The 25,812-nt window shown below is 43.1% G+C and overlaps 1 long non-coding RNA gene across 1 annotated transcript in view; it reads right to left on the bottom strand.

The window, feature by feature from the left end:
- Positions 1 to 2,525: 2,525 nt before the first annotated feature.
- LOC141239379 (uncharacterized) overlaps positions 2,526 to 25,812 on the bottom strand; it is a 225,403-nt gene continuing 202,116 nt past the window's right edge. Inside the window, exon 3 of the long non-coding RNA XR_012304785.1 lies at positions 2,526 to 5,698. This is a non-coding gene — a long non-coding RNA (uncharacterized lncRNA). The remainder of the gene's footprint in view (positions 5,699 to 25,812) is intronic.

Here is a 25,812-nt window from a genome sequence, read left to right as displayed (position 1 = left end):
TAAAAAAGCGGGCATGTCAGAGTGTTTTGCCCATGAAAATTTGGTCCGTGGAAACACACTGACATTTGCGTAGACCCTCTAGGTGTGTAAGTGTCTCCAGTACGTGTGAAAACTGGACTAGAGACACAAAAGTGTGAATGAGGCCTCGTTCTGTGTCCACGTACATATCCCCCTCATACTGTGTCTGTATACATTCCCACTTCATACTGTGTCTACATACATTCCCTCCCTTGTACTGTGTCTGCATACATTCCCCCCCTCATACTGTGTCTGCATACATTCCCCCCTCATACTGTGTCTGCATACATTCCCCCCCTCATATTGTGTCTGCATACATTAACCCCCTCATACTGAGTCTACATACATTACCCCCTCATACTGTGTCTGCATATATTACCCCCCTTATACTGTGTCTGCATACATTCCTCCCCTCATACTGTGTCTGCATACATTACCCCCCTCATACTGTGTCTGCATACATTCCCCCCTCATACTGTGTCTGCATATATTCCCCCCTCATACTGTGTCTGCATACGTTACCCCCTCATACTGTGTCTGCATACATTACCCCCCTCATACTGTGTAGGCATACATTACCCCCCTTATTCTGTGTCTGCATACATTCCTCCCCTCATACTGTGTCTGTATACATTCCCCCCTCATATTGTGTCTGCATACATTCCCCCCCCCCTCGTACTGTGTCTGCATACATTCCCCCCTCATACTGTGTCTGCATACATTCCCCCCTCATACTGTGTCTGCATACATTCCCCCACTCATACTGTGTCTGCATACATTACCCCCTCATACTGAGTCTGCATACATTACCCCCCTCATACTGTGTCTGCATATATTACCCCCCTTATACTGTGTCTGCATACATTCCTCCCCTCATGCTGTGTCTGTATACATTCCCCGCTCATACTGTGTCTGCATACATTCCCCCCCTCGTAATGTGTCTGCATACATTCCCCCCTCATAATGTGTCTGCATACATTCCCCCCTCATACTGTGTCTGCATATATTCCCCCCCTCATACTGTGTCTGCATACATTACCCCCCTCATACTGAGTCTGCATACATTACCCCCTCATACTGTGTCTGCATATATTTCCCCCTCATACTGTGTCTGCATACATTCCCCCTCATACTGAGTCTGCATACATTACCCCCCTCATACTGTGTCTGTATACATTCCCCCCTCATACTGTGTCTGCATACATTACCCCCGTCATACTGTGTCTGCATACATTACACCCCTCATACTGTGTCTGCATACATTACCCCCCTCATACTGTGACTGCATACATTACCCCCCTCATACTGTGTCTGCATACAATACCCCCGTCATACTGTGTCTGCATACATTACCCCCTCATACTGTGTCTGCATACATTACCCCCCTCAAACTGTGTCTGCATACATTACCCCCCTCATATTGTGGTTGCATGCATTACCCCCCTCATACTGTGTCTGCATCCATTATCCCCCTCATACTGTGTCTGCATACATTCCCCCCTCATACTGTGTCTGTATACATTACCCCCCTCATACTGTGTCTGCATACATTACCCCCCTTTTTCTGTGTCTTCATACATTACCCCCCTCATACTGTGTCTGCATACATTCCCCCCCTCATACTGTGTCTGCATACATTACCCCCCTTCGTACTGTCTCTGCATACATTCCCCCCCTCATACTGTGTCTGCATACATTCCCCCCTCTTACTGTGTCTGCATACATTCCCCCCTGATACTGTGTCTGCATATATTACCCCCCTTATACTGTGTCTGCATACATTCCTCCCCTCATACTGTGTCTGTGTACATTCCCCCCTCATACTGTGTCTGCATACATTCCCCCCCCTCGTACTGTGTCTGCATACATTCCCCCCTCATACTGTGTCTGCATACATTCCCCCCTCATACTGTGTCTGCATACATTCCCCCCTCATACTGTGTATGCATACATTACCCCCTCATACTGAGTCTGCATACATTACCCCCCTCATACTGGGTCTGCATATATTACCCCACTTATACTGTGTCTGCATACATTCCTCCCCTCATACTGTGTCTGCATACATTACCCCCCTCATACTGTGTCTGCATACATCCCCCCTCATACTGTGTCTGCATACATTACCCCCCTCATACTGTGTCTGTATACATTCCCCCCTCATACTGTGTCTGCATACATTACCCCCCTCATACTGTGTCTGCATACATTCCCCCTCATACTGTGTCTGCATACATTACACCCCTCATACTGTGTCTGCATACATTACCCCACTCATATTGTGTCTGCATACATTACCCCCCTCATACTGAGTCTGCATACATTATCCCCCTCATACTGGGTCTGCATATATTACCCCACTTATACTGTGTCTGCATACATTCCTCCCCTCATACTGTGTCTGCATACATTACCCCCTCATACTGTGTCTGCATACATCCCCCCCCTCATACTGTGTCTGCATACATTACCCCCCTCATACTGTGTCTGTATACATTCCCCCCTCATACTGTGTCTGCATACATTACCCCCCTCATACTGTGTCTGCATACATTCCCCCCTCATACTGTGTCTGCATACATTACACCCCTCATACTGTGTCTGCATACATTACCCCACTCATATTGTGTCTGCATACATTACCCCCCTCATACTCTGTCTGCATACATTACCCCCCTCATACTGTGTCTGCATACATTACCCCCCTCAAACTGTGTCTGCATACATTACCCCCTCATACTGTGTTTGCATGCATTTCCCCCCTCATACTGTGTCTGCATACATTCCCTCCTCATATTGTGTCTGCATACACTACACCCCTCATACTGTGTCTGCATACATTACCCCCCTCATACTGTGTCTGCATACATTACCCCCTCATACTGTGTCTGCATACATTACCCCCTTCATACTGTGTCTGCATGCATTACCTCCCTCAAACTGTGTCTGCATCCATTACCCCCCTCATACTGTGTTTGCATGCATTACCCCCCTCATACTGTGTCTGCATACATTACCCCCTCATACTGTGTCTGCATACATTCCCCCCTCATACTGTGTCTGCATACATTACCTCCCTCATACTGTGTCTGCATACATTCCACCTCCTACTTTGTCTGCACACATTACCCCCCTCATACTGTGTCTGCATACATTCCACCTCCTACTTTGTCTGCATACATTCCCCCTTCGCTCCTCATACTGTTTCTGCACCCATCCCCTCTTTCGTTTCACATACTGTGTCCTCAAATTTTTTGCTCCCCATACTGTGTCCGCACCCATCACCTCCCTCGCTCTCCATACTGTGCCCTGAAATTTCTCCCTGCCCTCTCGCTACCCATACTGTGTCTGCACCCACCTCCCCTTACATTTTCCCTATACATGCCTCCCAACCCCGCTCCACATACTGTGTCTGCACCCAACCTTCTTCGCTCATCATCAAAATGTGTCCTCAAATTTCTTATCCTTTTCGCTCCCCAGATTTCGAAGTGCAATCCCCCAGAAATACTTAGTGTGCACATACCCTTAGGCCAAATTCACACATTCAGTATTTGGTCAGTATTTTATTCAGTATTTGTAAGCCAAAACCAGGAGTGGGTGATAAATACAGAAGTGGTGACGTGTTTCTATTATACTTTTCCTCTGATTGCTTCACTCCTGGTTTTGGCTTACAAATACTGATGTAAAATACTGACCGAATACTGAACGTGTGAATGTGGTTTTAGGCTGGTTTCAGACATCTGTCTGTGATGTTCGGACCAGCTGCGGATCAACACCCTTATGGAGGCGTACGAGGTGGTTGAGTTTGGGTCAGGAGACCTGTGGCCTTTCCAGACATCGTAATCTGTACTCAGACCTTGAAAGTCGATATCTGAAACCGGGAATAGATAACATTAGTAAATGCGCCTCATTGCTTTTGTTGCCTCTACCAACCAATCACAGTACAGCTATCATTTTTCAAACTGTGCTGGTAATATGAAATATGTGCTGTGATTGGTTGCTATGGACAATATAAGCAGTTTTCATTTAGATTGAGATACCAGAATCCCATTCATTTAACAATGTTATTCCTAATATTGTGAGCCGCGCATTATAGATACAAGGCAGCTGAATTGTTGTCACGGGTGTGTCAGAGGTGACAGACAGTCGCCCGGCAGTGGATTGCAGGAGATCTTCACGTTTGGCATTGCAGACAGCTGCTTAGATAGAAGGCTGTGTTTAGGACCGAGCGGCTACCTCTCTCTTGCTAATTTGCTCTCTGGCCTGGATGTATATACTGTATACCTGGTGTGTCTGAGAGGGAGTCGCTGGTTATACTCATTTCTACTTGTGAAGCTTAGCAGGAGCTGTACCTCGTCCTCTCTGGAGCTTGAGGCCATGTGCACATTTGGAGTTCATCTAAAACTAAGCCATTTTCCCCTGTTTTGTCTACCCTTGTTGTCTTTAGAGTTTTAGTGGAGGTTGACTAGTGCTCTTCTCCTTCCATCCCTAGCTGTAGCCATACGCCAGGGAAAGTAGGGCGAGGCATGCAATCGGTGATAGCTGATGAAGCTATATAGGGACGTTAGTTGAGACAGGGTGACGCTAGACCAGACTAGCAGGTCTCCACTTCCCCCTTTCCCTCTGTGCTGCACTTACACTTGGCGTGACAATTGTATAAGTCCGCAGCTAGGGAAGGTCAGTGATGTGACACACACAACAGTATGTAGGTCATGATGAGCACAGGCTCAGGTAAGAGAACACAGCAGCAGTACGGAGAAGCTCCAGAAGGACAGGCAGAAAACTCACCGCAGCCTCTCTGCGATTGTAGTTCCTGCTCCTGCCATGCCTCATAAGGCAACGCTCCTAGTATACTACATGACCTGGAGAGTGACGTCGGCAGCGTAATCACATGACCTGATCATGCTGGTGACGTCGCTAAGACTCGGCGGTCAGGGCTTCAATATCACTAGTGCCTTTAGACTCGAGTGCAATTGATGGCTGGGAGCCGGCGCGCTGTAGCTCCTCTGTGCCGGCTGTCCGCTTGACAGCTGACTCAGGGAACCGCCAACTCCCAGAAAAGGTCAGTGTGCCCCGGCGATAGCGCGCCTGCGGACAGAGAGCGCTCGGAGTGCCACCTCTGGAACGTGTGTCATAGGTTTGCCATCACTGCCCTAGAGAATGCTAAGGAACATTGAATTCCAGATTTCACTCTTAGCAGATTCTTTCATCACTATCAAAATAATAATAATCGTCAATGGAGCCTGAGAGCATTCAACTCGTTCCTGCTTCTGCAAAGGTGTGAGCAGCAGGGGAACCCAGCGAGCAGATACCTTATACATGTGAAGATGGTTTTGGATGATTTTTTCCATGGAACCCGCACTAATCTTGACATTTTGGACTAGGCGGCAAATGGTTACGCGTCGATTTTCCAAAATGGCGACCTCCACTTGCTGGATGGTGTGTTCATCAATAGCAGAGTGGGCTCGCCCTGGAATTGGAGCTGTTTGCACCGAAGTCCGACCAAATTTCAATTGACGATGCCAGTTCTTGACTACATCATATGAAGGGGAATCATCACCATAAACCTCTTTCATCTCATCGAACGTCTCCTTTGGTGTTCGGCCTTTCAAGTAAAGAAACTTGATGACCGCTCTGTATTCCACTGGGTCCATTATCAAACCTCACACCACTTCAGCACCTGTAAAATCAAGACCGTTATCAGTTCTGAGTTGCAAATTGGCACGTATCCTATAGAGCAGGGTTCCCCAACTCCAGTCCTCAAGGCCCACCAACAGGTCATGTTTTCAGGATTTCCTTAGTATTGCACAGGTGATGTAATTATTGCCTGTGCAGGTGATGTAATTATCACCTGTGCAATACTAAGGAAATCCTGAAAACATGACCTGTTGGTGGGCCTTGAGGACTGGAGTTGGGGAACCCTGCTATAGAGACTTATATCATTACACATGTGACGTTTCAGCGCCCTGTGATAAATAGAATTGGGTCAGGGGAAATCCTTAATGAACGCCCCTCGTTATAGTAAAATGTGCAAAGAATGTGAAGATAGTGTAGGTTATGTAGGATTTTCTTGGTGAGATGATGCAAGCTTGTCTATATATCAAACATGTTTCTATAAAACAAATGCAAAAGAATAAAACTTTCAGAATGTGAATCCTATGATTGTATAATGTTCTACATAACGTACATCAGGGTTCATCTATGTTAGAGGACCATCACATTAATAGTGTAACCAGTACAAACCACACTTCCCTGTATCACTGGTTATGTCACTATGGACAAAACTTAATTTACCAAGTCCCTAAAATTCCCTTTAGCCCTTTAGTGACGTTCTATATTATCAGGACCATTGCCGTCACTTGTTGATTAGTTTATTTTCTCATTTCTCACAGAGGGTTCTTTTCGCATTGAGAAATGACCTTTAAAGGGAATGTTTGCGACTCACCGACACGTGTCATCAGGTTTCCAGGACTGCAGTAAAAAAGTGGAGGCTTCTACTCTCAGTTTAGGATTCATTTTTGTTACCATTTCAACCTCAAACTGTCCCAATAACTTTAACTAATTAATACCACTGACTGGTGAGGTGAAGAAAATCCACTATCTGGTGAAAATACCCTTTGTAAGGGGTGGGATGTGTTTGACAGCAGAACAATGAGTTCTTGAGGTTGACTTATTGGAAGCAGGAAAAAGTAACAAATATAAGGACTTGAACAACGCTTACAAGCTCTAAATTGTGATGGTAGACAACTGGGCCAGTGCGTCTCCAAGACAGTCTAGTGGGGTGTTCCCGGTATACGGCAGATCTTGTGGGGTGTTCCCGGCATACGGGCAGGTCTTGTGGGGTGTTCTCGGTATACGACAGATCTTGTGGGGTGTTCTCGGTATACGGGCAGGCCTTGTGGGGTGTTCTCGGTATACAGCAGATCTTGTTGGGTGTTCCCTGTATATGGCAGATCTTGTGAGTGTTCCTGGTATACAGCAGGTCTTGTGGGGTGCTCCTGATAATTTGTGTGTCTTCTGAGGTGCTCCCGATCATTAGCAGGTCTTGTTGACTGTTCTTGGTACACAACAGATTTTGTGGACTGTTCCCAATATACAGCAGGTGTAATATTGTGGGGGGTTCTTGTCATATGTCAAGTCTAGTAGGGTGTTTCCAGTATTCAGTGAGTCTTCAAAAGTGTTACCATTATACAGCAGGTCTTTTGGGATATTCCTGGTATATAGCAGGTCTTGGGGGTGTTCACGTTATATGGCAGGTCTGTTCAGATGTTCTTGGCATAGGACAGGTCTTGGGGGTGTTTATGGTATATAGCGGGTCTTCTGGGGTATTTCTGGTGAACGGCAGGTCTTGTGGGGCCTGTCAGTATATGGTGGGTCTTGCGGGGTGTTCTCTTTATAAGGCAGGATGGTGTGGTGTGTTCCTGGTATACAACAGGTCCTGTGGGTTGTTAACGGTATGCAGCATGTCTAATGGGGTGTTCTTAGTATTTAGAGGGTCTGGTGGGATGTTTCAGATAAGCAGTGGTTAATACTTTACAAAAGTATTAACCACTGCCACCGGTAAACCTGTAATAATCATGAGTGCCCGAGAAGTGAACATCTAAACCACCTGCTAGTTTCCACCATGCCAACAACATGGTATTTTTCAGTGTCTTGAAAAAATTACATACGACCACAACTTATTTTCTAAGGTTCTCCATGGATCTGGTAATGTACATCCAAAAATGACCAAAAAATTTAAGTTCATTTGAATGAACAAATTAGCTCCTTCTCCGAGACCACCACCCATTAACTTATGGACCATCTTGGTATAAGCCCCTTCTTACTAGGTTCCCTATAGCAGCAGCACAATGATATATAATCTTGGAGGAAAGTTCTTCAGGTGGTGCCCCACTGATCTCCTTGTGTAGACGAGTTACCCATCACTAGAGATGAGCGTTGTTCTACTCGAACTGTTCGCCAATCTCAAATTCGAGCTGTTTTGGGCGGTGTTCGAGCCGGTCGGCGAACACGAACAATTTGAGAAAAATTCGGCTGTTCGAGGTTATGTTCGATAACTGTTCGTGCACCAAAATCATAACTGGATTTTTTCTCAGTAATGATGAAAATTAATGTTAATACGCAGTTTGAGTGTACAGCGGGGTGGGGGGAGGGGCAGGGGATGGATCTCTGCAGGAACAATGAAGATCTCCATTTTTTTTTCTCTTTCCCGCATTTGCAGTGGGGAGGTGAAATCTGTCAGCCTATCAGCAGCGCACACACGGAGCGAAGTGCTTTTTTTCACACAAGCAAGGGCATGTGTGATTGGCAGTGTATGTCACATGTCCTTGCCCTATAAGACCAAGCCATTTTCCCCGTCACCACCATTTTCTCACTGCTGCAGCTGCGTGTTAGACGGCACCGCTGTTGCTGTGTGCGCTATACCTTGTTAATTTCAAGCCAATTTTCGCACAAATATACAGATAGCTTGGGAGTAGGGAATAGTTGTGATTGCAGTCCTTTTAAGGACTAGGTTACAGCATTTCCTACGACTTTTATCAAGCAGGTCTGTGCTCTTAAATAGATAGATTGTGGGAGTAAAGACTAATTGTAATTGGAGTCCTTTTCAGGACTAGGTTACATCAGTTCCTATCAGTTTTTGCCAGGCAGGTCTGTGCCAGTGCTGTGCAAGTTTTTTTCACAGCATTTGGCTGAATCTAGCAAAGCTAATCCTTTTTGGCCTATTGCAGAGTGTGTTAGTCAGTGGAGTAGCCTATCTGTGTTGCAAGATATACCACCTGTGTATAGAATACCAATTTTTTTACTGCACCTAGTGAAGTAAAATCTTTTGGGCATAGCATCATTCTATTAGTCCATCTATACTGACCTCCATCAGGTTGCAAACTGAATATAATTTTTTTCTGCATCTAGCTCTGAAAAAATATTTGGGCTTCTAGCAGTGTGTGGGACTTGGTCTATTAGTCCATCTATACTGACCTCCATCAGGTTGCAAATTAAAAATAATTTTTTTCTTCATTTATCTCTGAAAAAATATTTGGGCTTCTAGCAGTGTGTGGGACTTGTTCTATTAGTCCTTCTATACTGACCTCCAGCAGGTTGCAAATTGAATATAATTTTTTTCTGCATCTAGCTCTGAAAAAATATTTGGGCTTCTAGCGGTGTGTGGGACTTGGTCTATTATTCCATCTATACTGACCTCCATCAGGTTGCAAATTAAAAATAATTTTTTTCTGCATCTAGCTCTGAAAAAATATTTGGGCTTCTAGCAGTGTGTGGGACTTGGTCTATTAGTCCATCTATACTGACCTCCATCAGGTTGCAAATTAAAAATATTTTTTTTCTGCATCTAGCTCTGAAAAAATATTTGGGCTTCTAGCAGCGTGTGGGACTTGGTCTATTAGTCCATCTATACTGACCTCCATCAGGTTGCAAATTAAAAATATTTTTTTTCTTCATTTATCTCTGAAAAAATATTTGGGCTTCTAGCAGTGTGTGGGACTTGTTCTATTAGTCCATCTATACTGACCTCCATCAGGTTGCAAATTAAAAATAATTTTTTTCTGCATCTAGCTCTGAAAAAATATTTGGGCTTCTAGCAGTGTGTGGGACTTGGTCTATTAGTCCATCTATACTGACCTCCATCAGGTTGCAAATTAAAAATAATTTTTTTCTTCATTTAGCTCTGAAAAAATATTTGGGCTTCTAGCAGTGTGTGGGACTTGTTCTATTAGTCCTTCTATACTGACCTCCAGCAGGTTGCAAATTGAATATAATTTTTTTCTGCATCTAGCTCTGAAAAAATATTTGGGCTTCTAGCGGTGTGTGGGACTTGGTCTATTAGTCCATCTATACTGACCTCCATCAGGTTGCAAATTAAAAATAATTTTTTTCTGCATCTAGCTCTGAAAAAATATTTGGGCTTCTAGCAGTGTGTGGGACTTGGTCTATTAGTCCATCTATACTGACCTCCATCAGGTTGCAAATTGAATAAAAAAAATTTCTGCATCTAGCTCTGAAAAAATATTTGGGCTTCTAGCGGTGTGTGGGACTTGGTCTATTAGTCCATCTGTACTGACCTCCATCAGGTTGCAAATTAAAAATAATTTTTTTCTGCATCTAACCCAGCCAATAGTTTTGGCCTAATACCACAGTTTGGCCACTCAGCTCTGCTCGGTTCCCATCCATTGTTTTTTTGTGCAAACAACTCCAGAGTTGTGAATTAGTTAACCACCAAAATGAGTGGAAAAAGGCCTGCTGCTGGTGGAAAGGGGAATAGGCGTGTTGGGAAGGGGAAAAAAGGTTGTGTCCGTGGGGTAGGTGCAGAAGAAAGACCATCTTCCAGCCAAACTAAAATGTCTACTTCTTTTAGCGGACAATGTGATAAGATCCCTTTCTTACGGCCACGCTAATCGCTACAAATTCCAGATGAGGCACAAAAACAGCAGGTGCTTCAACGGATATCAAGTGCTCCTTTAAGTGGGCTCTCCTCCACATCAACTTCAACATCACAAATACTCCAGTCCTCAAAGGTGTCACCCAAATCGCACTTGCTTCCTCACAGCTCCCAAATCTCCAGCTGCCCGTCTGAGTATGAGGTAGAACAGATGGTTGAGTCTGCAGAGCTGTTTACTCATACTATAGCCTGGGAATCAGAGGTCGACTCCAGCGCTTCTGTGAATCCAGACGAGGAAATGATCTGCACTGATGCCCAGAATCTTTATGAGTCGGATCCAGGACCAGACGCAGAAGGTTCTGACCATAATGTAGACCCTCATTCCCAAACTGTAACTCCTGTTGGTGGAGACAATGAGGAAGACGATGATAAGACTCAAATACCTGATTGGAGCGACAACTTTAGTTTTTTGTCAGGGCAGGAACAGGTTGGCTCTGAGGACGACGGGTGTGATAACGCACAGGGTGATGATGATGAGGTCGGAGATCCCACTTACTGTCAACCCACAGTCAGCCAAGAGATGAGGTCAGCAGAGGAGGTGGAGGAAGATGCTAGTGACGACGAGGTCAGGTTGCGCCTTCCTGGACAGAGACGTAGTACTGGAAGCACGTCAACAACTGCATCCTCAAACACAACTCTGCCTCTCACCACAAGTCGTGGTGGCTCTTCAGGTCGCATGGGTGCTAAGCCTTGCATAGCCTGGGCATTTTTTCAGATCGATAAAGATCACCCAACTCGTGTTATCTGTAACATTTGTCAGCAAAAGCTAAGTAGAGGCCAAAAAATACATAGTTTGAGTACTTCATGCATGAACCGGCACATGGACATGAAGCATAAGTTGCAGTGGGAAGCTCAGTGTGCTACAATGCGGCCTAGCCGGCCGGGCCAACCACCGTCTGCCATATCTTGTGCATCCGCGGCCTCTTCATCCTCTGTGACTGGGGGGACAGCAGTCACACCTGTTTTGGGGCGCAGACCTGCCACCTCTTTACCCGCAACAGCCAGCGTGATTGGCAGGTCATCATTTTTTTTGGAGGTGGTAACACCAGCTGGTCTTGAGCGCTGTCCGACATCGATAGCACCACCTTTGGATCAAGGCAACCTAACATGTCCGCCTGCATCTTCCTCACAGACCGGCAGTTTGCCGGGGACACCCTTATCAACCCCGTCTAAGCACAATAGCCAGCCCTCGGTCCCTCAGATGTGGACAAGTAAAAGACCATTTCCTCCTAGCCATGAGAAAGCTAAGAGGTTGAATTTCACCATCTGCAAGCTCTTGGCTACAGAAATGCTGCCTTTCCGCCTGGTGGACACAGAGGATTTTCGAGACCTTATGTCCGTCGCAGTGCCCCAGTACCAGATGCCCAGTCGGCACTACTTCTCAAAGAAAGGTGTGCCTGCGCTCCACCAGCATGTCGCACACAACATCACCGCTTCTTTGAGAAACTCTGTGTGTGACAGGGTGCATTTCACCACAGACACTTGGACAAGTAGGCATGGACAGGGGCGTTACATGTCGCTGACTGGCCACTGGGTAACTATGGTGACAGCAGGACAAGGGGCTGCTGTCCAAGTCTTGCCGTCCCCACGAGTTGTGCGTCAATCCTCTTTATGTCAAAGTTCCTCCACTGCTTCTGCCTCCTCAACCTCCTCTCGGTCTTCCACCTGCACCCAAAGCCTGTCTGGTCATGCCACAAGCTTTCTAACTGCGCAGAAGGGATCCTGCACACCTCCTTACTATGCTGGCAGTAGGGCTCAACGTCATCAGGCGGTTTTTACATTGAAATGTCTGGGAAATGTGAGTCACACAGCTGAGGAGTTGTGGTCAGCTCTGGAGAACCAATTTCATGAATGGTTGTCTCCACTGGACCTGAAACCAGGGAAGGCCGTGTGCGACAATGCTGCAAACCTGGGTGCGGCCCTTCGCCGGGGCAATGTCACACACGTGCCTTGTATGGCTCACGTGTTGAACCTGGTTGTCCAGCAATTTTTAGCCCACTATCCCAGACTAGATGGCCTTCTGCAGAGGGCACGGTCGCTGTGTGCTCACTTCCGCCGTTCGCATCCCGCAGCTCAGCGACTTACATCTCTACAGAAGTCGTTGGGCCTGCCACTTCACCGGCTAAAATGCGATGTGCCTACCCGGTGGAATTCAACTCTGCACATGTTGCAGCGACTGTGGCAGCACCGACAAGCCCTGGTGCAATACGTTCTGACGTATAGCCTGGGCCAACGAGATTCAGAGGTGGGGCAAATCATGCTGGAGGAGTGGTCTCAGATCAGGGACCTATGCACCCTTCTGCACAGTTTTGAAATGGCGACGAAGATGTTTAGTGCTGACGATGCCATTATCAGCATGACTATTCCGGTGATTTACATGCTGGAGCACATGTTAAACAGAATTCGGAGTCAGGTGGTGGCACAAGAGGAGGTGGAGGAAGTAGAGGAGGAGGAGTTGTATGCGGAAGGGCTAACATCTGCAAGGTCCAGACGGTCGGCAGCACCAAGGCGGCAGGCATGTGAGGGTGGGGGAGATGATTTTACCAGGGCGCATGGTAGCAGCCAAACTAGTGAGGAAGGTGCAGGAGCCCAGGAAGAAGTGGAGGACGAACTGATGGAAGACTCATCAGATGAGGGAGACCTTGATCACATTTCTGTTGTGCGAGGTTGGGGGGAGAGGACAGAGGAAGGAAGCATGATTGTTACCTCGCCACCAACACAACAGGGACTTGGTGCTCCTGGATGCGCAACACACATGAGTGCCTTCTTGCTGCACTACCTGCAACATGACCCTCGAATTGTGAGAATTAGAAATAATCCTGACTACTGGGTTGCCACACTGTTAGATCCCCGGTACAAAAGTAAATTTGCAGAAATTATTCCTGCCATAGAAAGGGATGCACGCATGCAGGAGTATCAGCAGAGACTGTTGCAGAATCTTACATGTGCTTTTCCACAAAATACCAGTGGTGCACGTAGTGAATCTCACAGTTCCAACTTGCCAACCGTGGGACCGTCAAGTGTTCAGCACTCAAACCGTAACAGAACCACAGTATCTGCTGGTAACATCAATTTTGCGGAATCATTTCACCACTTTTTTAGCCCATCCTTTGCAAGGCCACAGGAGACAAGAAGTCTGACACATAGTCAACGCCTAGAGACGATGGTACAGGAGTATCTCCAAGTAAACATTGAAGCCACGACTGTGTCACTGGACCCTTGCTCTTTTTGGGCTTCCAATCTGGATAAATGGCCGGAGCTAGCCACTTACGCCTTGGAGATCTTGTCATGCCCCGCAGCCAGCGTTCTGTCTGAACGTGTGTTCAGCGCTGCTGGTGGTGTGCTGACAGATAAGCGCACGCGGCTCTCCACTGATAATGTAGACAGACTCACGTTCATAAAGATGAACAAATCATGGATCCGAAACGACTTTTCTACCCCTGTGTCATCCTGGGGAGAGTAAAAGCTTGATGACTGGTTAAAATCACCCTACCAACCGTTTTAAGCTTTCAAATTACTAATCATGTTTATCTGTATCTTGACTGGAAAATAATTTGGGCTTTGTAGCAGTGTGCAGCACTGATCCTATTAGGCCATCTATAATAAGCTTCACCAGATTTAAAATTAAAAATAATTTTTAGCTGCATCTAGCCCGGAAAATAATTTTGGGGCTCCGAGATGCGCAAGACACATAAGTGCCTTCTTGCTGCACTACCTGCAGCATGACCCTCATATTGTCAGAATTCAAAGTAATCATGACTACTGGGTTGCCACACTCTTAGATCCCCCAAACTTTTCGATCAACCTTTTCATTTTAATAAAGACCAAAAAAATGGTCATTTTTGAAATTATAAGCATTAGCAGGTTGTTAGAAACTGAAATCAAACAGTTTTCAACTCAAAACTTTATTCTAGGTGATGTTACATTTTCACATAGGACCCCTTGTTCGAAAGGAGCTTCTGAACTCTCTCGTCCATTGAATTTGTCAGGTTTTGGATGGTTTCTGCTTCAATTGTTTTGCATGAGGACAGAATACCCTCCCAGAGCTGTTGCTTAGATGTGAACTGCCTCCCGCCATCATAGGCACTCCTTTTAATGATGCTCCAAAGGTTCTGAATGGGGTAGAGGTCAGGGGAGCATGGGGGTCACACCATAAGTTTGTCCCCTTTTATGCCCATATCAGCCAGAGATGCAGATGTTTTATGTGCAGCATGAGATGGTGCATTATCATGCAGAAAAATGATCTTGCTGTGAAATACACGGTTCTTCTTCTTGAACCATGGCAGGAAGTGCTGTTTGAGAAAATCCACATACATTATGGAGTTCATCTTTAGCGCCTTCAGGGATCCTAAAGGGGCCGACAATCTCTCTCCCCATGATTCCAGCCCAAAACATTACTCCACCTCCTCCTTGTTGGCGCTGTAGCCGTGTTTGCGTGGGGTGTCCATCAACCAGCCATCCTCCACTCCATTCATCTGGACCATCGAGCGCTGCACGGCACTCATCCGTGAACAAAACAGTTTTGAAATCAGTCTTCATGTAATGTTTGGCCCACTGGAGCCGTTTCTGCTTGTGTGAAGTGGATAGAGGAGGTCGACAGGATGGCGTATGCACAGCTGCAAACCTCTGAAGGACCCTGCATCTTGTTGTTTGGGGGACGTTGGAGGCACAAGCAGCTTCAAAAACTTGTCTGCTGCTATGACAAGGCTTTTTTGCCGCTGCTCTTTCAACCTGACGTAATTGCCTGTAGGAAAGAGTCCTCAATTTGCCCTTATCAGCACGCACACGTGTGTACTGTGAATCAGCTACATACTTCTTGATTGCCAAGACACTTCATCCTGATCATCGCACAATGTTGATTGTAGTCATGCCTTGACCTAAACACTCCACAATTTGTTGCTTCTCAGCAGCCGACACATCCTTTTTCTTTCCCATTTTGGCAGAAAATGTAGGCTGCTTAATAATGTGAGAGAGCCTTCTTAAGTAGTCTTGCCTTTCATTGGACACACCTGCCAAACTAATTAGCACAGGTGTCTGCAATTGCTTACAGTGATATAAAGAGCCCTGACACACATCACCATCAATGAGTTTAACTGACAAACAAACAAATTCTTCCCTTATCACTCCTAAACACTTTTTGCATAATAATTTGGAACGCGGTGTACATGTGCTTTTCCACAAAACACCAGTGGTTCACGTAGTGAATCTTACAGTTCTAACTTGCCAACCGTGGTCTGTATGGAATTGTTCAATAAAGGGCCCAAAATTAAGATAACATAGATGGGAGAGGTCTCTATGAATAGGAATTCCTAAGTATTTGATACCCTGTGAGGGCCAGGCAAAGGGAAAGTTGGACTGGATGGAATCCTATATGGATTTAGGGAGGGAGACATCGAGGGCCTCAGACTTCGCTGCATTGATTTTAAAATTTTACCATGTAACAAAGTGATCTATTTCAGCCATAACAGCAGGGATGGATATATGTGATTGAGTGATATATACTAGGACATCATCAGCAAATAGAGAGCACTTGTACTCGGTGCCTCCCACCTCAATCCACCTAATATTGGGGTTATGGCGAATTGATGAGAGCAGGTGCTCCGTCACTAGGATGTATAAGAGAGGGGACAGAGGACATCCCTGCTTTGTCCCATTGGTGATTGTGAAAGGTGATGAAAATGTTCTGACGCACCCCCTGGGCCTTGGGACACCCGGAGCCGGACCCTTTTTGGTGGATGCTGGTGGTTGTAGTCTTCGTGGCGGCGATCCGGTTCCGTGGCTCAGGGCGGTCAAACCAGTGGCGGAACTATTTATGTGGTTTTGATGTTTAAATGTCCGACTACGCCACCCGTGGATTGCGGTCAGAGTGAACCGCCGCTACAGGGCAGACCGCTAAGGCTGGTGTTGTGGGTGCAGCAGAGCGTAGCATAACTCCCCACGGGAGGAGTATAGCCTCAGGGCAGTGTATGCGGAGGATGGGGGTGATGGTGCAGGGCAGCAGCAGTAACGACACGGAGTCAGTGATGCAGTTCAGGGCCTTTACTCACAGTTCTTATTATCCAGACCACGTCTGCAGGTAACGGCTGCCCACGTCGTACTGTGCTCACCAGGTGAGGGGCTCAGACAACTCCCAGATAACTTTGGAGCGCTTCACAGGACCCCCTTTGTGTGTCCTTTGTCTGGCCTTTCTTACCAACACTTCTGTCCGGCTGCCTCGGGCCTCCTCTTGGTAAACTTGGCGCCAGTTTCCCTGACCCTATGTGGTGCCTTCCTAGCGGGTGGAGCAAGGGGCTGCGCCACATAAAATGTCAGAGCCTCCGGTTTCTAGCTGAGGGTCGTTTCCTGCCTCCACTAGTTCGGGGACCGGTCTCCCCCTTTGGCCTGACCCCTCCACGCAGGTGGATTCGGGCGTGCGGTGGCGACTCGCCCGTCCGCACCCCTGGGATCCCTTCATTCCTCGTTCCTGGAGCCTTCTCCGCTCCTCTTCCTTCCTTCTCCCTCTTGCAGGCCTGGGCCTCTGTTACAAGGCCCGCCTCCGGAGCAGAGCTCATGCAGAGCCCCTGCTCCCTGCCACTTCTGCTCAGACTTCTCTGCACTGAACTAAGATGGTGCCCACCTTTTATACTCCCTTCTCAATGCACCCAGGAACTGCTTCCTCCCTGCTCCTGCACTACAGGGTTCCCCTTCCTCAGTCTTCCCTCCCCCCACTCCAGCCAGGGACAGGGACTGTCGTGCCCATCTCAGGGGCATATTGGTCGCCCTGCCCCACGGCAATGTGGTGTAATGCATGCAGGTGTCGGGTCCTGATCCACACTCCATCCTTATCTGAGAGTGAGATATCACACCTCTGGGTGAGGTGCAATACGTCTGTAGCAACCGAGCCCTCGGTGCTACAGTTCCATTTATCTTCAGCCTAGGTCACGTATTGTGATACAGGGCCGTGATTTTGGCTATAAAAGGGTCCCCTAGACCCCTACCCCAAGCTTTTTAAGAGAATCATATATGGCGTGCCAGGAGACTCTATGGAATGCTTTCTCAGCATCCAACGAGAGTATCTACTTACAAATTTTTAACTGCATCTAGCCCAGGAAATACTTTGTGCCTAGTAGCAGTGTCTGCTAGTCAGCGGATTATCCCGGCTGTTAAGCAAGCTACACCACCTGTAGTTTGGACACTTAATTTTTTCAAAGGAAATGCTTCGGGACCACGGGATACTCAGTGAAGAGCATCAGGAGGCACCCCAAGGCATAGGGGCTGGGACTGGCAGTAGGATGCCTTGCGGTGGACAGCCGAGCTCGATCCTTATAAAAGCTTTTTAACTGCAGCAGCTTTAGTGGACGCTACTGGAGCTGGAATTACGCGGCTGCTGGCATGAGACTTGCCCTCCAATAGATCCTTGTAAATGGATTTAAAGTGTATTCATTAAAATTAGAGGGACAATTTAAATAAAAAAGCTTAGAGCTGCCTCCACCACAGGGGGGCTCTCTCGACCCACCAGCGGACAGGCACCAGTATTGGGAGAGGGGGGCTGGCCGTCAGGGTTCACCGCGGCTCTGGCACAAACCCGGCGACACGGAGGTGGCACGGGCAGGAGCGGACTGGCCGTCTCGGCTTCTCACTTTTTGGATTTTAGAAGGGCATGACATGCCTATATCTGTGTCTCCCCCTCCTTTTACTCCTCCACCTCTTTTCTTTTCGCATGACTATATGTACTTTTCACTTTTCCATGTGTTAGTTGTGTCTTCTGAGCAGTTTGTCAGCTTTTGGACACCTTTGAAGGTGTTTTCTATGTGTTTCTATGTGTTTTTGTTTGCCTGCCATTGGTTTTAACGGTGTTCGAAGGTGTTCGACGAACAGTTCGACGAACAGTTCGGCGAACACACGGGTGTTCGACGAACCGAACCGAACTCGAACACTACGGGGGTGGCTCAACACTACCCATCACTTGCTTGTATACGACTCTATACATGAAATATATAACTGTCTTAGGCTGAGTTCACACGATGCGTTTTTCATGCGTTTCCACGGCGCTTTTGCAGTTGCGTAAACGCCGCGGAAACGCATGAAAAACGCATGGTAGAAGGGCAGCAATGTTCCCCAATGGAAATCCGCATGTGCTGTGCCCATGATGCGGATTTTTCCGCAGCGTAAACGCTGCGGTCAAAAATCCGCAGAATGTCAATTAATTTTGCGGAAACGCTGCTCTTTTGCCGCCATTGACTTGCATTAGACCGCATGGAATCTGCATCACTGTATATGTTGATGCACTTTTCATGCGGTCTAATGTGCGGATGGTACCCGGGTGTGGATGAGAGGACTCTCATCCAGACCCAGGTACCATTAAAAAAAAAAGAATAAAATAAAAAATATATATATTCTCACCTTCTGACGGCCCGCGCTGTGTCCTCCTGGCTTCCCGGGCACTTCGCGGTTGAATGCAGGACCTTCGCTGACGTCAGAGTCATGTGACGGGTCACGTGACGCTGACGTCGGAAGGTCCTAAAGTCTTCACTGTCGGCAGGCGGGACCGATGAAGCCGGACACCGGGGGCCATCAGAGGGTAAAGTATAGATTTATTTTTTATTTTTTGACATTCACACACTATATAAATCCATGCCGGTTGCCGGCTGCATGGATTTATATAGTGTGAAGTTGACAAGCACTTTCCAAGTGATGCTAAAATCGCTTGGGAAGCGCTTGTCAACCCGCATGCGGAAATGAAAGTGAAGACCGCTTCATTTCCGCATGTCCCTGGCAGGAAACCGCATGTACAATCCGCATGCGTTTTTTCCTGCCAGAGAGATGCAGAAACGCTCAGGAAAAAATCCTGAGCATTTCTGCATCGTGTGCACATACCCTAAGGGTATGTACACACGATGCAGAAATGAAGCAGAAAATTTATGCATCATTTCTGCATCTCCCTGGCAGAAAAAACGCATGCAGATTGTGCATGCGTTTTTCCTTCGGAATACATGCGGATTCACATGCTTTTCCACATGCGTTTCCGCATGCGGATTGACAAGCGCTTTCCAGGCGATTTTAGCATCACTTGGAAAGTGCTTGACAACTAGGTCACACTATATAAATCCATGCAAACAGCATGGATTTATATAGTGTGACCCGAGAGAGTGTATATACTTACCTCCGATGGCCTGCTCTGTCCTGCTCACTCCGTTCTCCCGGCTGCCGGCAACTTTGAATTGAAAGACCTGCCGACGTCAGCGTCACGTGACCCGTCACATGACTCTGACGTCAGAGCAGGTCCTACAACTCACTGCAAAGTGCCGGAAACCAAGCAGGAGCGCTGTGCGGGCCGACAGATGGTAAGTATATATATATTTTTTATTTTATTCTTGTTTTACAGCTTTTTTAATGGTACCTGGGTGTGGAAGAGACTCTCCTCTCCTCCACACCCGGTACCATCCGCACATTAGAACGCGCCAATAACGCAAGTACAGATGCAGTCTTGCGGAATTGGCGCGTTCTAATGCAAGTCAATGGCGGAAAAAACGCTGCGTTTCCGCAAGATTAATTGACATGCTGCAGATTTTTGAGCGCAGCGTTAACGCTGCGGAAAAATCCGCATCATGGGCACAGCACATGCGGATTTCAATTGGGGAACATTGCTGCCCTTCTACCATGCATTTTTAATGCGTTTCCGCAACTGCAAAAACACCGCGGAAACGCATTAAATACGCATCGTGTGAACTCAGCCATAGGTATTTAATGCGTTTTCGCGGCGTTTTTGCAGTTGCGTAAACGCCGCGGAAACGCATGAAAAACGCATGGTAGAAGGGAAGCAATGTTCCCCAATTGAAATCCGCATGTGCTGTGCCCATGATGCGGATTTTTCCGCAGCGTTAACGCTGCGCTCAAAAATCCGCAGCATGTCAATTAATTTTGTGTAAACGCGGCGTTTTTTCCGCCATTGACTTGCATTAGAACGCGCCAATTCCGCAAGACTGCATCTGTACTTGCGTTATTGGCGTGTTCTAATGTGCGGATGGTACCGGGTGTGGAGGAGAGGAGAGTCTCTTCCACACCCAGGTACCATTAAAAAAGCTGTAAAACAAGAATAAAAAATATATATATACTTACCATCTGTTGGCCCGCGCAGCGCTCCTGCTTGGTTCCCGGCACTTGCAGTGAGTTGAAGGACCTGCGCTAACGTCAGAGTCATGTGACGGGTCACGTGATGCTGACGTCGGCAGGTCTTTCAATTCAAAGTTGCCGGCAGCCGGGAGAACGGAGTGAGCAGGACAGCGCGGGCCATCGGAGGTAAGTATATACACTCTCTCGGGTCACACTATATAAATCCATGCCGGTTGTATGGATTTATACAGTGTGACCTAGTTGTCAAGCACTTTCCAGGTGATGCTAAAATCGCCTGGAAAGCGCTTGTCAATCCGCATGCGGAAACGCATGTGGAAACGCATGTGAATCCTCATGTATTCCGCAGGAAAAACGCATGCACAATCTGCATGCGTTTTTTCTGCCAGGGAGATGCAGAAATGATGCAGAAATTTTCTGCTTCATTTCTGCATCGTGTGCACATACCCTTAATCATTTAATCACTTTGCGGTCTTTCCTGAAACTTAGTAGACGTACTTGAGAGAGTTTTAGCTGTTTTGGTATCTTCACAGGAAGCCATAAAATAGAAAAGATGGAAACCCTGCTACATGAAGATTACAAACCCCAAATGTATCACTTTTTTATAATTCATACATGTATCCCTGCAATTTCTAACACATGGATGTACAAGTCGCTAGTACAATCCCTAGCTCTAATATACCCCCTGAGGATGCCATATATGCGAAACGCGCATTAAGGTCGGTGTAAGGGGTGAGAATTTTAGGCACCACCCGCTAGAGTATGAACTGAGATAATATGTATAGCATTTGCACTATATGTTTTTAATTGGAGAATAATGATATCACTGTGGTGCTTTGGATATATTTATTTTATTACCATTCAATACCATTTAACTTGCATCTGTTCTTATTACTTTACAACAGAAATGGAGGTTAGTGTGTACTTTAGAAAATTAGTAATTAAATTCAAAGAAAGTAAAAAAAAAGAGGAATAAGAGATAAAAAGGAAGTGGAAGGGACAAAGGGATAAAAAAAAAAAACATTTACAGTGAATTAAATGCATTTGCTCATCAAAGGAAGATAAAGTGAGAGGTGTCAGCCGAGCTACTAGTTGGTGTATAAGTAGTAATTTGTGCCGAACAAGTACCAGTGTCGAGAGAGGAAAGCGCTATTTTTCTCTCTATCCTGTTCGTGTTAGGAAGATTGACAACCCATATCTACATCTTTTGTTAAAAAAGGAGAGTTTGTCACTCCTTAGAGGGAATATGTCAGCAGGTTTTTGCTATTTAATCTGGCACAGGGGCCAAGAGTCTAATTCACTTACTGGACTGCTTGGTGCAGTTTTGATGGAATCCCAGTTTTTTCTGCTGTAGATGTAGCAGTGCTCAGAATGCTGAGCTCTGTATAACCCCGCCTACACCACTGATTGGCTGCTTCCTGTGTAAACTGTATGCAAACTGCCAATCACAGGTGGGGTCGGGGTTACATGGATTAGCTGGACTGCCCCACATGTGTCACCTAGTCCTGCAGTTAATTATCTCTTACTGATAAAACACTGATAGTATTGAAACTATAGCAAGCCGCTGAGCAAGGGACACATTGCTGGATTCAGGGTCACGTCCCTTACATCATGATGCTCTCAAATTAAATAGCAAAAATCTACTGACAGATTTCCTTTAAATCAAAGGCAGGTTCAATGGAGCAGTGATGAGATGCTACCTAAGTTCTGGAGCTGCGGTGCCAGGACAGGTGCGAGGTGAGGTGAACACAATGTGTTTCTTTACTCTTTCCCTCCCCTCCATTTCTTATGTCTGGAGAGACATAAGAACCTAAAAAATGGCTCATATCTATCTATTATCTATCTATATCTATTATCTATCTATTATCTATTATCTATCTATCATCTATCTATTATCTATCTATCATCTATCTATTATCTATTATCTATCTATTATCTATCATATCTCTATTATCTATCATCTATTATCTATCTGTTATCTATCATCTATTATCTATTATCTATCATCTATCTATCTATCATCTATTATCTATTATCTATCATCTATCTATTATCTATCTATCATCTATCTATCATCTATCTATTATCTATCTATCATCTATCTATTATCTATCTATCATCTATCTATTATCTATATATTATCTATCATATCTCTATTATCTATTATCTATCTATCATCTATTATCTATTATCTATCTATTATCTATCTATCATCTATCTATTATCCATCTATTATCTATCTATTATCTATTATCTTTCTATTATCTATCTATTATCTATTATCTATCTATTATCTATCTATTATCTATCTATTATCTATTATCCATCTATCTATTATCTATCTATTATCTATCTATATATCTATTATCTATCATCTATCTATATCTATCATCTATCTATCATCTATCTATTATCTATCTATCTATTATCTATTATCTATCTATATCTATTATCTATCTATTATTTATTATCTATCATCTATCTATTATCTATCATCTATCTATTATCTATCTAATATCTATCTATCTATTATCTATTTATCTATTATCTATATATTATCTTTCATCTATCTATTATCTATCTATCTATTATCTATCATCTATCTATTATCTATCTAATATCTATCTATCTATTATCTATCTATCTATTATCTATCTATCTATTTTCTTTCATCTATCTATTATCTATCTATCTATCTATCTATTATCTATCTATTATCTATTATCTATCATCTATCATCTATCTATTATCTATCTATTATCTATCTTCTATCTATTATCTATCTATTATCTATCATCTATCTATTATCTATCATCTATCTATTATCTATCTATCTATCATCTATTATCTATCATCTATCTATCTATTATCTATCTATTATCTATCATCTATCTATCATCTATATATCTATCTATTATCTATTATTTATCTATATCTATTATCTATCTATCTATTATCTATCATCTATCATCTATCTATTATCTATCATCTATCTATTATCTATCTATCATCTATTATCTATCTATTATCTATCATCTATCTATTATCTATCTATCTATTATCTATCTATTATCTATCTATATCTATTATCTATCTATTATCTATTATCTATCTATTATCTATCATCTATTATCTATCTATTATCTATCATCTATCTATTATGTATCTACTATCTATCTATTATCTTTTATCTATCTATTATCTATCTATCTATTATCTATCTATCTATTATCTATCTATAATCTATTATATATCTATTATCTATTATCTATCTATTATCTATCTATCTATTATCTATCTATCTATTATCTATCATCTATCTATAATCTATTATATATCTATTATCTATCATCTATCTATTATCTTTCTATCTATCTATTATCTATCTATCTATTATCTATTATTTATCTATAATCTATTATATATCTATTATCTATCATCTATCTATTATCTTTCTATCTATCTATTATCTATCTATAATCTATTATATATCTATTATCTATCTATCTATTATCTATCTATCTATCTATCTATCTATTATCTATCATCTATCTATAATCTATTATATATCTATTATCTATCATCTATCTATTATCTTTCTATCTATCTATTATCTATCTATCTATTATCTATAATCTATCTATCATCTATCTATCTATCTATCTATTATCTATCATCTATCTATTATCTATCATCTATGTATTATCTATCTATCTATTATCTATCTATTATCTATCATCTATCTATTATCTATCATCTATCTATTATCTATCTATTATCTATATATTATCTATTATCTATCTATTATCTATCTATCTATCATCTATCTATTATCTATCTATTATCTATCTTCTATCTATTATCTATTATCTATCTATCTATTATCTATCATCTATCTATTATCTATCTATCTATCTATCATCTATCATCTATTATCTATCTATTATCTATCTATTATCTATCTATCATCTATATATCTATCTATTATCTATTATTTATCTATATCTATTATCTATCTATTATCTATCTGTCTGTTATCTATCATCTATCTATTATCTATCATCTATTATCTATCTATCTCTCATCTATCATCTATTATCTATCATCTATCTATCATCTATATATCTATCTATTATCTATTATTTATCTATATCTATTATTTATCTATTATCTATCTATTATCTATCTATATATTATCTATCTATCTATTATCTATCTATTATCTATCTATATCTATTATCTATCTATTATTTATCTATCTATTATCTATCTATCTATTATCTATCTATCATCTATCATCTATTATCTATCATCTATCTATCATCTATATATCTATCTATTATCTATTATTTATCTATATCTATTATTTATCTATTATCTATCTATCATCTATCTATCTATTATCTATCATCTATTATCTATCTATTATCTATCATCTATCTATTATCTATCATCTATCTATTATCTATCTATTATCTATCTATCTATTATCTTTTATCTATCTATTATCTATCTCTCTATTATCTATCTATCTATTATCTATCATCTATCATCTATTATATATCTATTATCTATCATCTATCTATTATCTATCTATCTATTATCTATATATTATCTATTATTTATCTATATCTGTTATCTATCTATTATATATCTATTATCTATTAACTATCTATTATCTATCTATTATGTATAATCTATCTATCATCTATCTATCTATTATCTATCATCTATCTATTATCTATTATCTATCATCTATCTATTATCTTTCTATCTATCTATTATCTATCTATCTATTATCTATTATTTATCTATAATCTATTATATATCTATTATCTATTATCTATCTATTATCTATCTATTATCTATCATCTATCTATAATCTATTATATATCTGTTATCTATCATCTATCTATTATCTTTCTATCTATCTATCTATTATCTATCTATAATCTATTATATATCTATTATCTATCTATCTATTATCTATCTATCTATCTATTATCTATCATCTATCTATAATCTATTATATATCTATTATCTATCATCTATCTATTATCTTTCTATCTATCTATTATCTATCTATCTATTATCTATCTATTATCTATAATCTATCTATCATCTATCTATCTATCTATCTATTATCTATCATCTATCTATTATCTATCATCTATGTATTATCTATCTATCTATTATCTATCTATTATCTATCATCTATCTATTATCTATCA

Source organism: Phyllobates terribilis, unplaced genomic scaffold (assembly GCF_046119375.1).
Source record: "Phyllobates terribilis strain yellow unplaced genomic scaffold, ASM4611937v1 Scaffold_2__4_contigs__length_985480577, whole genome shotgun sequence".
In the NCBI taxonomy this organism is placed as follows: Eukaryota; Metazoa; Chordata; class Amphibia; order Anura; family Dendrobatidae; genus Phyllobates; species Phyllobates terribilis.
Note: the sequence above shows the minus strand (reverse complement) of the source record. Positions and strands in the feature narration are given on the sequence as shown.